At 42.7% G+C, this 12,695-nt stretch overlaps 1 protein-coding gene across 3 annotated transcripts in view; it reads right to left on the reverse strand.

The window, feature by feature from the left end:
* The window catches only part of LOC147047135 (Rieske domain-containing protein), a 42,374-nt gene that overhangs the window by 12,677 nt on the left and 17,002 nt on the right, over nt 1-12,695 (reverse strand). The gene's annotated exons all lie outside the window — the stretch shown is intronic.

Raw genomic sequence — 12,695 nt, forward strand, 5'->3', positions numbered from 1 at the left:
TAGCATGAAGACATTTTTACTGTAAATCCATCCATCTATTTTCTTTTTCATGGCTGAGCTGGAGTCTATTCCAGTGAGGTACGGGTTTGATAAAAAAGTCTCGATGACGCGTGGCTATCGCAGACGCTGAGCCACGGTCTCGGAATCCAGACTCGTCGTGTCCTTTGCGTGAACAGGAAGCGCTTCTGTTTGGCGCCCGAGGGGGGGGGGGCGCTCAGCACGCCCACCGAGCCTTCGTGCTATGAGACCATTTGCATCGCATGCTATCTGGGATTGCCCGAGGAGCATCTGATGTGTTTGTTGTTGTGTGTGCTGGGGCTAGACGTGACATTCAACTTTTTGTTTCGTGGCTTTTGCAAATGAACTGTTGACTGAATCAGACAATAATTTTTCAAGCCAATGAAATAAACAAAAAAAGTCAGAATCTCACGTGAATGTCGTAATATTTTTTGGACACGAGTGTTAATTTGTTGAATTTTTCGAGAGCTTCTCCATCCATTGTTGAAGCAAATGTTTTGCTTTTAGCACAAATTTGAGATATACATGCTACAAGGTGGAGGTGGGTACAGCTACTTACTCACAGCTAGGTTACTGTTAAATTAAATATATATATAAAAAATAAAAAAATACATGTTTCATCGTCACATGACTTCCAAACATCTGTTTAGCTAGATGCTAACAAAAATGCACAAACACAAACAGATATACAACAATTGTCACATGCATATCTTCTTAATCCACTGTGAAGAACAACTAAAGCTCTTACTGAGCAATTGTGACCATCTACTTTATGAATTTGTATTATACTGCCCTCTGGTGGCCAAGATGGGAACACCATAAGACGTTTGTGGTAAAGGCCCTCATTCTACCAGGCTTGGTAGAACTTTACCTCGCCCTGTGATTCCCATTTCTGCCCTGCACTCCAGGAACTCACCTCCTCCTCATGCTACTTTCCACTTTTGCCTCTCACAAAGATTAACTTTGCAACAAAATGAATTGACCACCACTTTCCAAAAGATAAATTCTAACACATGAATGAGTTAAGAATCGGCAACAATCAGTAAAAAAAAAAAAGAAAGAAAAGAAATCCGTCGATTTTGAATGAGCTAATATCGTCTGATTAAATCAGCCAGCCGATTAATCCTCTAGGCCCCATTAACATTATGAGACAAACGTCTTGCGTTTGTATTTTCTTTACTTTTTTGTCGGGCTCAGCAAATATTTACTGGGACTTGTTTCCATGCCAACAATACAGAGAGAGCCTCTAAATAGGTCACTCAGTTCACTAGTTTTAACTTTTAATTTCATTTTTGGAGCAATGTGCATATTGTTGAAAGTCCGCCAGCTAAAAGAAAAGTGGACAGCGAAAATTGGAAATCTGGAGAAGAATAGACTGTCAAATTTGCAGTCATTTTCTTTCCAGCCAGCACAAAGCCAGTCTGCTTAGCATGCTAGGAGACAAGCTGTCATTTGAAAAGCTATTATGAGACCATGAAAATGAATTCTTAAATAAATTGACCTTTGACTACTTGAAAAATTCTTTGTGGCCTTTTCAGATTATATTTGAGTGCCCTTCACTTCGAGTCTTCAATGAAGCTAACGTGCATGTTTTGGCAATGTGAGACGAATATGCTAATGTCACACAGATTCAAATCACAAAAACATTTTGTCCCCTCAATTACGATCATCAAACCAGGAATAATTACCGGAATAAAATTAAATGATGAGTAATCTATAGAAACTCTCAAGAGAGCATCTGCTGACCTTCGAAAGATACCATTAGGTTGCTTTGGGAAATGAGACAAAATGAACATAAACTTAATTCTTGTATGGTTACGACATTCTATGTGGCGTGACCAGTCACGTTGACTTATTTTAATTAGACAATTTGAGTCTAAATATGGAATGTACTTTTAAATCTTTGAAGAACGCACAGATGCTGCGGACATTAAAATTCTTTCTTTTATATGAATGTAAGTACTTTTCCTGCCTCATATTCAAGAGGCCAGTAGTTATTCTAAAGAGCTCCTCTTTTATAATGGCTTTTTTTTTTTCATACATTGTGTACGCCAATCATGTCAATCATAAAAAAAATACAATGACTGTAACCTTGCAATTATTTCCAATGTGAGTTATAATGAGATGTATATAAGCATCTGCTAAAGGCATAACAGTAATCTATTTGCCCCTCAAGGTCGGGAAGGAAAAAAAGACATTTGCAGGTCGTCTAAGGTAAAGCGGCGACCAGCTGCCTCAACCAGGTTCACTCTGTTGTATCCGAAAAGAATAATCTAACTGCACACAGTATCAAAATATTGTGCATTTGGACTGAATCATTGCCAAGCTGCATTTTTGATGTTTCCTTTCTAATTTCGTGTTGGATGACTACAATGCCGACACTGCCATCTGGTGGACACAGCATGTAAATGCAGCAAAACTCGAATTTGTGTAGAACCGATGGAGACAGACAGACAGACAGACAGACAGACAGACAGACAGACAGACAGACGAGCAGGCCAAGTGTATATGCGACTAAAGTGAGGCAAGCGCAAAATTATGCACAAGTTGACGTCTTCATAGTATAGTGAAATAGAAGATGTTAGAAAGGAGAGTTAAGACAAAAGGGTGACCTTTTCTAACACTTGCACCTCCCACGCACCCTCAGCACTTCCTGCGCAGGGCCGCACTTTTCCATTGTGGTGCAATCTAGTGACAAGCTGCACTTTAGCCCTTCACGAACATCTGATGGGACGAAATAAAGATGTACTCAAGTATATGATGCACTATTCTCTCAGACACATACAAAACCCTTTTCGGAAATCAATCTAACCAAAATCTAATTATTATTATTTTTTTACTTTTAGTTTGACGGACTTGCAAAGGCTTGTGACACAAGAGGGCGCTTTAAGCAAAGAAAGCCTTTTACCAAGCAAGGTGGGCTTCCTCTGTCAGGTTCATTGATTGTGTCTATGTGTGTGACTTGCTGGGGGGGGGGGGGGGGGGGACGTTGACACCATGCGTGTGATGTCCTGATTGTTATTCTGCAGCAGCAGCTTTGCAGAGGCTTACTGTTGTCATGCACCCCATTGGTCAGAAATATGGAGGTGTTAGGTTCTATAGATATACAATAGATAGATCTGTAGGCTACTGTATGGATGCTAATAGACAGTTTGCAAATACGCTCTGGACATCCAGTGGAATGATTTTTCAATACTGCACTGCTGCAGAACAGCAGGGATGGCAAATCGTGTTTAAACACGTTTGCTCCACTTTAACTAGAACATGATTTGAATTCTTCGAATTGAAGTGGAGACTTCAATCATATTTCTCTTTCATCTACTGTCCCCCCAAAAATATGTGCAGCAAAAAAACGAGCTCTTGTATATTTAATCAGAAAATATTTATGATGTTTATGGATGTAGTTATTGACTTCTTTTTAAAAGTGCAATGTAATAATGTAAATGTACATTAGCAGTAATGATGAGTCAATAAGAAATAAAATAACATCTACTGTATAGTAACAGTCCACCATACATGTTGACCTACATAATCCGTCTTGCATATTTATTACCGGTGGGATGAACTGTCAGTTTCCTCACCTCACATATATGGAGCTGTTGTATAATAAACACATTTCAAAGAAAACATATGCGCATGTGTTTAGTATAGTGCAATGATGACAAGGGTGTTGTTGCAAAGCTACGCCTTTAAGAGCATCACATTGTTATTCTGGCTTTGTCCACAAACTGAGAGTGGAGGTGGACAGATAGTGCTTGTTGTGGGGGAGGGAGAAGGTGTGTGTGTTTGCAGGAGTCTCCTCTTATAAGTCTTCAGAGGCTCGTATGGATTGGAGAGAGAGAGAGAGAGAGAGAGAGAGAGAGAGAGGGAAGGAGCGAGGGAGCTCCAAGAGCATATAGGACGTCCTCTGCATCCGGCACGTTTTAAGGCCTCGGCTCAAGGAGTCACACATTGATCTCGTTGGGCCGTGTTTCTTTGGGAATGCCGTGTTGCGGGGTCTCCACACTGGAGGGCTACTAAGCCGCCCATTATGGAGCCAATAATGTGTGTCATTATGTGAGGAGTGCAGCTGCCACTACCACTGATCCCTTAGCCTTGTCCTGCTAATGCTAACCACTCAGCTTAGATTTTTGCTATCTTTTCTTTTTTTTTAATTGTAAAACAGCAGCTCAAATCAATCAATGCATTAAGTGTTGTCAAGCCACTGCACCACTCTATGCTGTGATGGAAGCTAATTGAGATGATGGAAAGGCGTCCGCAGCATTGAAGGCAGAGTGAGGGATGAAAACACCCAACACACATGGAAATGGAGGCTCAGTGAATCATTCCCTCCTCCTACGCCCACATAGACGGCTAGTATAGTTGCAATGTCAATCTTAATCCAACTCGTTTTCCCATCTGTCAGTCATGTTTGGCTTGCCACCTACCCGTCTAACCAGCCCTCATTTACAGTACCTACTGCTTCAATTTTCTATCCAGCAGACATGCAGTTGAACTACCATCCATCCATCCATCCATCCATCCATCCATCCATCCATCCATCCATCCATCCATCCATCCATCCATCCATCCATCCATCCATCCATCCATCATCCCATTTTGTTGCTATTGTTTGAGATTTGGCATCAATCCGAATTTTTAACAACTGCCTGAAGCAAAACGACAAAGCGAACATACGGCTCATGTCTCAGGTTTCGATTTCCACGATATCTCTAAATTATTAAGTCGGTCCGCTGTGTTCATGATTTAGTGCACCTCCATGCCGGGCCATCATCCATTTGAGCTCAGCTCCACTGCGCAAATGCCAAACGTGGATGAGAGGATACATTGCTTGTGACATTTAAAAGGAGTCATTATTGCGTGTCCATTGTCAGCATCCTCCATCCTCTATAATGAGAAGGTGTATACTCAGGACAGAAATGGATTCAGTCCATCTTAAATGCAACACCTCGAGTCTGGTGCTATTTGGACCCCGTGATTCACTGTGTGTTCTCGCTGTTCTTCTGCAGAGATGAGCTCAATGACCAAAGGCGGGTGGGGGGGCCCGGGCAATAGCAACGGGAACATGGATCATGGGCATGTTGGTGTGTGTAGGCAGCGTCACGCGTGTGAGTGCCACATTGGACAAAGAGAGGAAGCCATGAAGTCCTGACTCATGAACAAGTGCCACATTTGTCAGCTCATTTTTAGAAATAGACTTGTGACTTGAGAGATGAAGGAAGGAAGAAATATCACATGAATTGTTACAGCCAAATGGAAGAGTGTGTGTGTGTGTGTGTGTGTGTGTGTGTGTGTGTGTGTGTGTGTGTGTGTGTGTGTGTGTGTGTGCGTGTGCAATTTTAACGTGTTCCCATCAGAATTGATAGTAGTCGTGCACATGGTTTGAATTTAGGATGTTGCACTGTCTTAGTTCACCACTAGATGGCAAAATAATTGATACACTGTCCCTTTAATTACAGCATGCTAGCAATTGAGTGATGTGCAATGTGCTACATTTGTTTCTGTGCAAGCCTTTTGACTTTGCAAAGTCCAATTCTTTCTTCACACTGGTAGTGGTGCAATTCCAAATAAGAGCATAGCATCTCCCAGTGACCATGTGGGTGTGTGGTGGGTTGTTTTCAGCTGCATTAGTAGCCAAAGGCCATACAGGAAAGACACAGACAGGAAGGGGAAGTAGAGTTTACCGGCCGCCCACCACTTCTGTGTCTCCCGCGCTCGCAAGCCCACGGACCAGAGTTAAAAAAAAAAAAAACGTGCATGCTTACTTGCAGACAAAGCAACAACCAAAAAGAAGTTAAGCCGAAGCAAACAAAAGGTTTCAAGGCGCATCTATAATAAATGACGCCGTGTCGGCAATGTGACATTCTTGCACAAGCTGCCCACACGGCCCAGCTCGTTTTGTACCTGCCGAGTAGGTCAATATGCTCCGATAAGAAAGAAACAACAAACAGAAGAAAAAAAAAACGCCATCCTGATGTCATCAAATTCCAACATTCACGATAATTTGCTTTGCATGTCACACAAGAATTAAATATTATTATAGTGTAACAAACGAGTCATGTCACAGCTAGCAGTTTGCACGGACTGATGCAAATGCACAGGTCATAATTGATCCAAATTCTTTGATTGCAAAAAAATTGGTCCTTTCAGGAAGTAGAAACAAATCAACATAATAGCAGCGGTAAACTTTACGAAATCAAAGCCGTCAACTCTTCCGCAACACTACTGGCATGCCCCGCAAGCTAGTGCTCTCTCTCCTTCTCGTCTTCTGCTTTGACGCTGACTGAAAATTCTGGTCCAAGTCCAACTTGCCTGAGGTTTTAATAGGAAATTTGATGAAAAATTGACTTTATAATTAGTTGCATACAAATGGTTATGTCTCTCGAGTGCAAACAAGTTTGAAATGGAAATAAAGTGCTGCCTTCATGAGTTAAGATACTTTCATGGTTTTTACTGCTGCCCACTCTTACGCATATACTTAAGTTTTTTTTTTCTAAGTGTGATTTATTTCATATTTTTTTAATTGTATGTCTCCTTTAAGGAGTTTGATAATTGAGGTGCCACTAACCGCAAAGATGCAGTAGCTAAATGTAACCAGCAGAGGTCCTTATCTCACCAAATGTCACCTTGTTGGTATGAAGGCCTCATTTGAAGTGAGAAGTATTTGAGCTGAAGGAAAGTATGCTTAACAAAACAATAGTAAGGGGAATGGCGGTCTTTCAAATCTAGTTAATATTTTGGTCACATTTAAATGCAACGTCGTAACTATGCTGGGAGAGACTGACTCATAAGTGGTCCCTACACAGTCTTGTTCTTGGAGGAGGCAAGCCGCCCCACCATGCCCCCCCCCCCCCTGCCCTTCAGGGTTTCCCACATCCCCATTGAACTTTCCACCCACTCACTGAGGAATGCACAAAGAGGGAAGAGTGTGGGAGGAGCAGGGGGGGGGTCTGTGAGGGGCAGCCATGGGGGCATTAATGGAGAGGAGATTTCAAACACAAGATGTGCTCGTCGTTCCTTTTTGTTTGCCTTTCGGGAAGCTCAAAGTATGATTTGAAGTTGTCAACATTAAATATTGTTACTTATTATTGTCAAAAGTCATGAAGATCTTTGCACAAATCACCATTATAAAGATTTTAATCACCTTCTAAAGAAGCTTTTATTGAATGACGAAGGCGTTAGCGCGCTTGACGTGATATGCTGCGTTTATGTACGTATGGCCGTGCCTCGTGTGGCAACCCCTGAGAAATGAACACCTGTTTAGGTCATGTGATATTGCAAAAAAAAAAAACGGATTTACGATTTTATACCGATAGGAAGACTGAAGGCAGAATTCTGGAACTATATGGTGTGGCCGATAACAGGTGATAAAAGGTGCGCCTGCTTCCAATTGTAAATAAAAAGCCGCCGTTTGTCTTGTGACTGCAAAAAAAAAAAAAAAAGAAGTGGGTGACATTTTGGTTGCATCATGTGTATATAGAATCATGTCTGCGGCCAAATGCCACCGCCATCAAAGCTGGACAGGGAGCTTGCTGCACAGAGCAGCCTGGACGCCCTTTGAGAATTTATCATGCCGCAAAACGTCACATACCTGGCCGCACCTCATGGAAAAACTATTAAAAAGAACTTTTCCTAATCACCAAATACCCCCCTCTGCTTTTAATTCATTTGAACATTTGGGGGATTAGACTGGCCGCTTGAATTTGAGTGCGTTTAAGAGCACAATGCAACAGCATTGGAAGCTGTGGGTGGAATGTGGAAGAGATTTCATAAGAGGAGGCGGGTGGTGGCGACACGAGATATTCAAGCTGACGTTCACGCTCTCTCCCGGCCGATAGTGACTCGGCATTGAGGACAGTGACCCCCACCCCACCCTATCTTTGTAATATGTCATATTTAATGCAAAGCAGTGATGTCATCATGCATGCGAATGGAGTCCATTCATTTCATTGGTTCTGATTTTGGTGTTATTCAACATTAAAGTCTCCAGAAGGCCACAAAAGGAAGGCCAGAGGTTCATTCATGTGAGAGGTTATCAAGGCATCATGATGTCCAAAGGTAAAGCTCCCCCATTCAAGCGGGAAGGGCAAACAGGGATGGGCGTATTTGCCTTTTCACGTGCAAAAATCAATGAGCCCAGATGGCAGCTTGTTTCTTTGCTATTTACTCCACGGAGCTCCATGACAAATATCCCGGCAGCCTCGCCAACCCCGCAGGTAAGCAGAACAACTCACCCCCTCCCTCTTTCTAAACTACAGTGGCTGCCAAGAGTCAAAAGATTTTAAAACGCTGGATTATTTCACACTTAATAAAAATAGTGCATCCATATTTTCCTCTGTGTTTAAATTCCACTCAGGTGTCCCAATACATTTGTGTCAACCTCTGATCCTTCTTGCTCATCTGAGGCTTAAAAGTAGTCTTTTTTTTTTGTTTCATGGACCAAAATACAAATTGCTCACATGAGACAATGTGTGAATATTTTTAGTCAAGAGGAGATTCCAGCTTGTTAGTGGAGTCTGGCGTGGAACCAGACTTCCCTTCACTGCAGACTGCACACACAGAGATATTTTTATTCCGACAGTGGCACTTCCCCTCGAGTGTACTGAGAGGAACAAGTCCATCTCGTGGACTTTTTGCTACTGCTTCTCCTTTATTGGGAAGGACGTATAAACCCAGATGGGGGTGGGCCTGGAAAGTCAGCATTCCGGTTGGAGAGAGCAGAAAGTCGAGTAGGCTCGGAGCATGCATGGGTGGAGGTGTGGGTGGTTGTTTTGCGGCGGCGCTATTGCCGTGGGCGTCGCGGGGCGGGGAGCGAAGAGCAGTTCCTGATTCCTCAACCTTGAGCTCACCACTTTTTTTTTTTCTGTTACCACCCCTCCCCTTTTTTATGCTTATTAAATACAGATCTTAACTACTAGCTAAGCCATCCTTTCCCTTCTCCTCCCTTCACTATGTCAATCCAGCTGTTAACTCCTTCTTGGGAATAGTCATCAGCACTGGGAAGAGGCGGGAACGCGGTTATGGATCTTTACTGGAAGCGAGGGCGCGTTTTTGCAAGAAAAATGATTCACCGCACATGCCGCCGTGCCATATAATTTGCTCGCCGAGTCATTGCAGGGAGAGCTGGCATGACAAGTGAACGCATCACCGGATCAATCATTCCCCCCCCCCCCCCCCCGCCCCTCCCCTCCCTGTGTGTCGGCTACATTAAGTCATGAATATTAGCTTTATGAGCGCATGGAACAATGGCAGATTACTGCTATCAAGGCGACTATTACCGTGTCATCCCTTTGAATGGGGAATTTGAAAGGCCCGTCAACAATGGCGCATTATTAAGCGCACGCAATAATAAAAGCATGAAGCTAGCAAGGAAAGGGTGAGACGCAAACGTAAACACGGTGCACGGCGGTGAAGACAATAACGTGCTATACTGACAAGACATTATTATGTTATTGTATTCTGATGGTCATTATACTTTTATGGGTAAACATCGTATGATGTTTTAACATTTTAACCGTGTCAACTTTGTCAATCATCGGACGAGCTGATGAACTCATTCAATCGTTTATGACTTAAATGGAAGTGAATGTTGGATAATTGATGCTCATTTTATGAGATATATGAGACACGCTACACCAAGGTTTGGTGGTGGAGTCAGACTGTGTTCACACCCACAATGGCGCATACCGCCGGCTTTTGACTGTATCATAAAAATAAAAAAATACTATTTATTTATTTTAAAAATGAAATTACAATTATAAATTGAATACTTGACACCTCTGGATGGTGTGGGAGTGTTACACAACGTAGGGCTCAGCAGGTAGATGCAATCATTCGTCACACTGGCAAGCATGTGTGTGCAAACGTTACACAATGCGAGCGGCAGACGGTGATATTTGAATGCGTTGAGTGTTCTTTGACGAGGCAACATGCAGGTGACACGAGCGAACGCAGCGGAAAGAGATGACCTTATGATAGAGCAACTGACTAAAACACTCAACAGATGTCTCAGAACCCCCCCCCCCCCCCCCACACACACACACACACACAAAACCACAAAACATGCTATCTGCTTTTCCTTCTATGAATGGCTTTTGGGTGAGGAAGTCGTTTCATAGCAAGAGCTAAGTAATTGCAGAGGTCAGACTATATGAATGAAAAAATATGACGCAACAGTCCTAGGGCAAATGTTTTTTAGCTGCTTTCAGAGTTCGATCCCACGTGGGTTGCGGACTCAAAAATATTTTACAACTATCTAATGTAATTCCTTTTAATATTTTCTTTTCCCTTTTTTTGGTTTGTGGGGATTTTGTTTCACTTTCACAAGTTTCATTTTCGCTTTTTGCAAAATATAAAATTGTGCCCTTTATTCTGGGCAAGATTTAATGGCATTAATATTTAAATGTGTACTTGTTAATTAAAAAGTAACAGAAGAAGCGATTAAAATCAATATATTTCAAATGAAAAGAAATTCTAAAATTCTGCTGTTATACATGCATTCATCAACATGTTTATAATCAGCTCTGAAATTCACTTGACATGCAAATACGTCTACTTGGAAAACAGATGACATTCATGTCTTTTCAAAGGTTATTTTTGAAAATCCTCAAATGAGAGCGGTTGCGAACCGTTGCTTTTAAGCACTTTATCCCTGAATTCAAGTGCTCCTCCAAAGTTGCAAATTAAAAACGACAGCGCCATACTACACCCTTATGTGTTGTATCTTCTACTTCACCAGCCATTGACTCCATCATCTTTTTACTCATGCAAATATGCTCCATCAGCGACAACAACTAATCGTCTGCTAATTACTTTCCATTTCTGTTACATGAAGCACTTTTGGGTGGCAGAGGAGGGTAAAGCGTTAATGAACTTTGCCTATGTGTGCTCTCGGGCTTTTTTGTGGTACGGAGGGATGTCAAACGTAAACACATCCAGTCAGCGCCCAGGAATGCGTGAGGCATGCAGGAAAAAAAAAAAAAACAACCCGGGGGACATACTCCAAAACAGACGAGCCGGGAGGGGCGGAATATGGGAGTGGGTAGAGAGGAAAATCAGAAATGAGCTCGAAGGGAGGATGGGTAGCAGTCCATCACTCATTGCTAGTCAGCTGGCGTGAGTGAAGGAAAAGCCATGAGCGACTTCAAAGGTCTCGGCGGAGCGATGGGGGTTAAGGTTCTGTGATCCGAGCGGAGGTTAGGAGGGGGGGGGTCTGCAACTCTGATCCCCTCTGCTGCTGAAACTAATTTAGCCAGCGGGCCCCGTGCGAGGCCCGCTTGTAACCGGAGCAGCCGTGCAGTGACAAAATGCAGGCGGATCTATACGACATTGCTTCCAGAATGCCAGGTGTCCAAACTTAATTCTTTTCTGTGCGTCACAAACGCTCATGTTTCGGTCTTTTCTGTTTATTACAGTAATATCGACCAAATCAATCTTGCATCGTGCAGAAGATGAGAGGTTGACCTCTATACAGAGAGGCTGGGAAGACCAAAAAAAAAAAAACATATGCTTGTCTGCTCTAACTCGTTTGTCTCAAAGCTTGAGGGTACGAGCTGCAACTTGTTCTCATTTCTTGAAAAAAAAAAGTGTTGATGTTCAAATAAATGCGTTTACAATCACCCGCATCGAATTCCTTCTCCTGCTGACTCATGCGAAAAGGACGCCATTGAAGTATCAAGAAATGACAGAAGGCTGTAAAATACGGAACGACCCCGCGAAAGCAGACCGAGCCCCGGTTGAAAGGAGCGTTAACATCAAGCGACGACATATTAAACGCACAAAAGGCATTTGACTTTTGACTGGGAATCCACGTGCGTTGCGTGGGTGGATGCGTTCGGTAACTACAGATACGCGATGATGTGCATGTGCGACGTGAGGCCGCGGCCAGTGAGTCATCTTGCATTAATCATATGAGAAAATGCTTGGATCTCGTTCGCGTCTTTGTCTGGCCGCCCGTATAGTTCGTCTTTATGAAAAAAAAAAAGAAAAAAATCTAATGAGTAGACGATTGCTGGAGCTATGCAGAGATGATAAAAGCCACAACTAAAGTAATGAGTTGACTCAGAGGAGTAGTCATAGCACGGACAATATACACGCAGGCTTAAAGCTGAGGGATCACGATAAACGTAGGCCGTCGAGTGGTTGTGGGTGTCTGAAGTTTTGCAGACTCCAAAGTCCGTAACTTTCATTGCAAGAGCACGCTAGGCATCTTAACTACTGCAGATGGTGCGATTTAGGAGGAAGGAAGAAGACTTTTATTGACTCAAATTAAGATTGGGGAGGTCGAAGTTCAAGGTGGAGGGTCTTTGTTTGTATGGATGAATTTTTACAATTTAATGAATCCGATTTTTATTTATTTTTTTACTGGGTCCTTTTTTAGTTGCTGCTGATTTGGTTAGCAACTGAGCTCCAATGCAAGTCAGTTAGTTAAACGTAATAAAAACACAATGTCAAGACTCAACCTAACAATTTTAAAGTTATCTGAAAATCCCTGAAAATCTCACAGGTCACGCTCCGTCCTAAAGATTGACTCGAGACCATCTGGAGTCTAGATTCTTGAAGACCTCTGATCCAATGGGGGCTTCATCAGTTCTGACAGACTTGGCAGGGAGCTGGAGACAGATATTTAACCTTTTGCTGGAAGACTTCTGCAAACCCCCCCCCCCCCCAACGCTCCG

This window comes from Syngnathus leptorhynchus, chromosome 13 (genome assembly GCF_054491065.1).
Source record: "Syngnathus leptorhynchus isolate UIUO chromosome 13, UIUO_Slep, whole genome shotgun sequence".
Taxonomy (NCBI): domain Eukaryota; kingdom Metazoa; phylum Chordata; class Actinopteri; order Syngnathiformes; family Syngnathidae; genus Syngnathus; species Syngnathus leptorhynchus.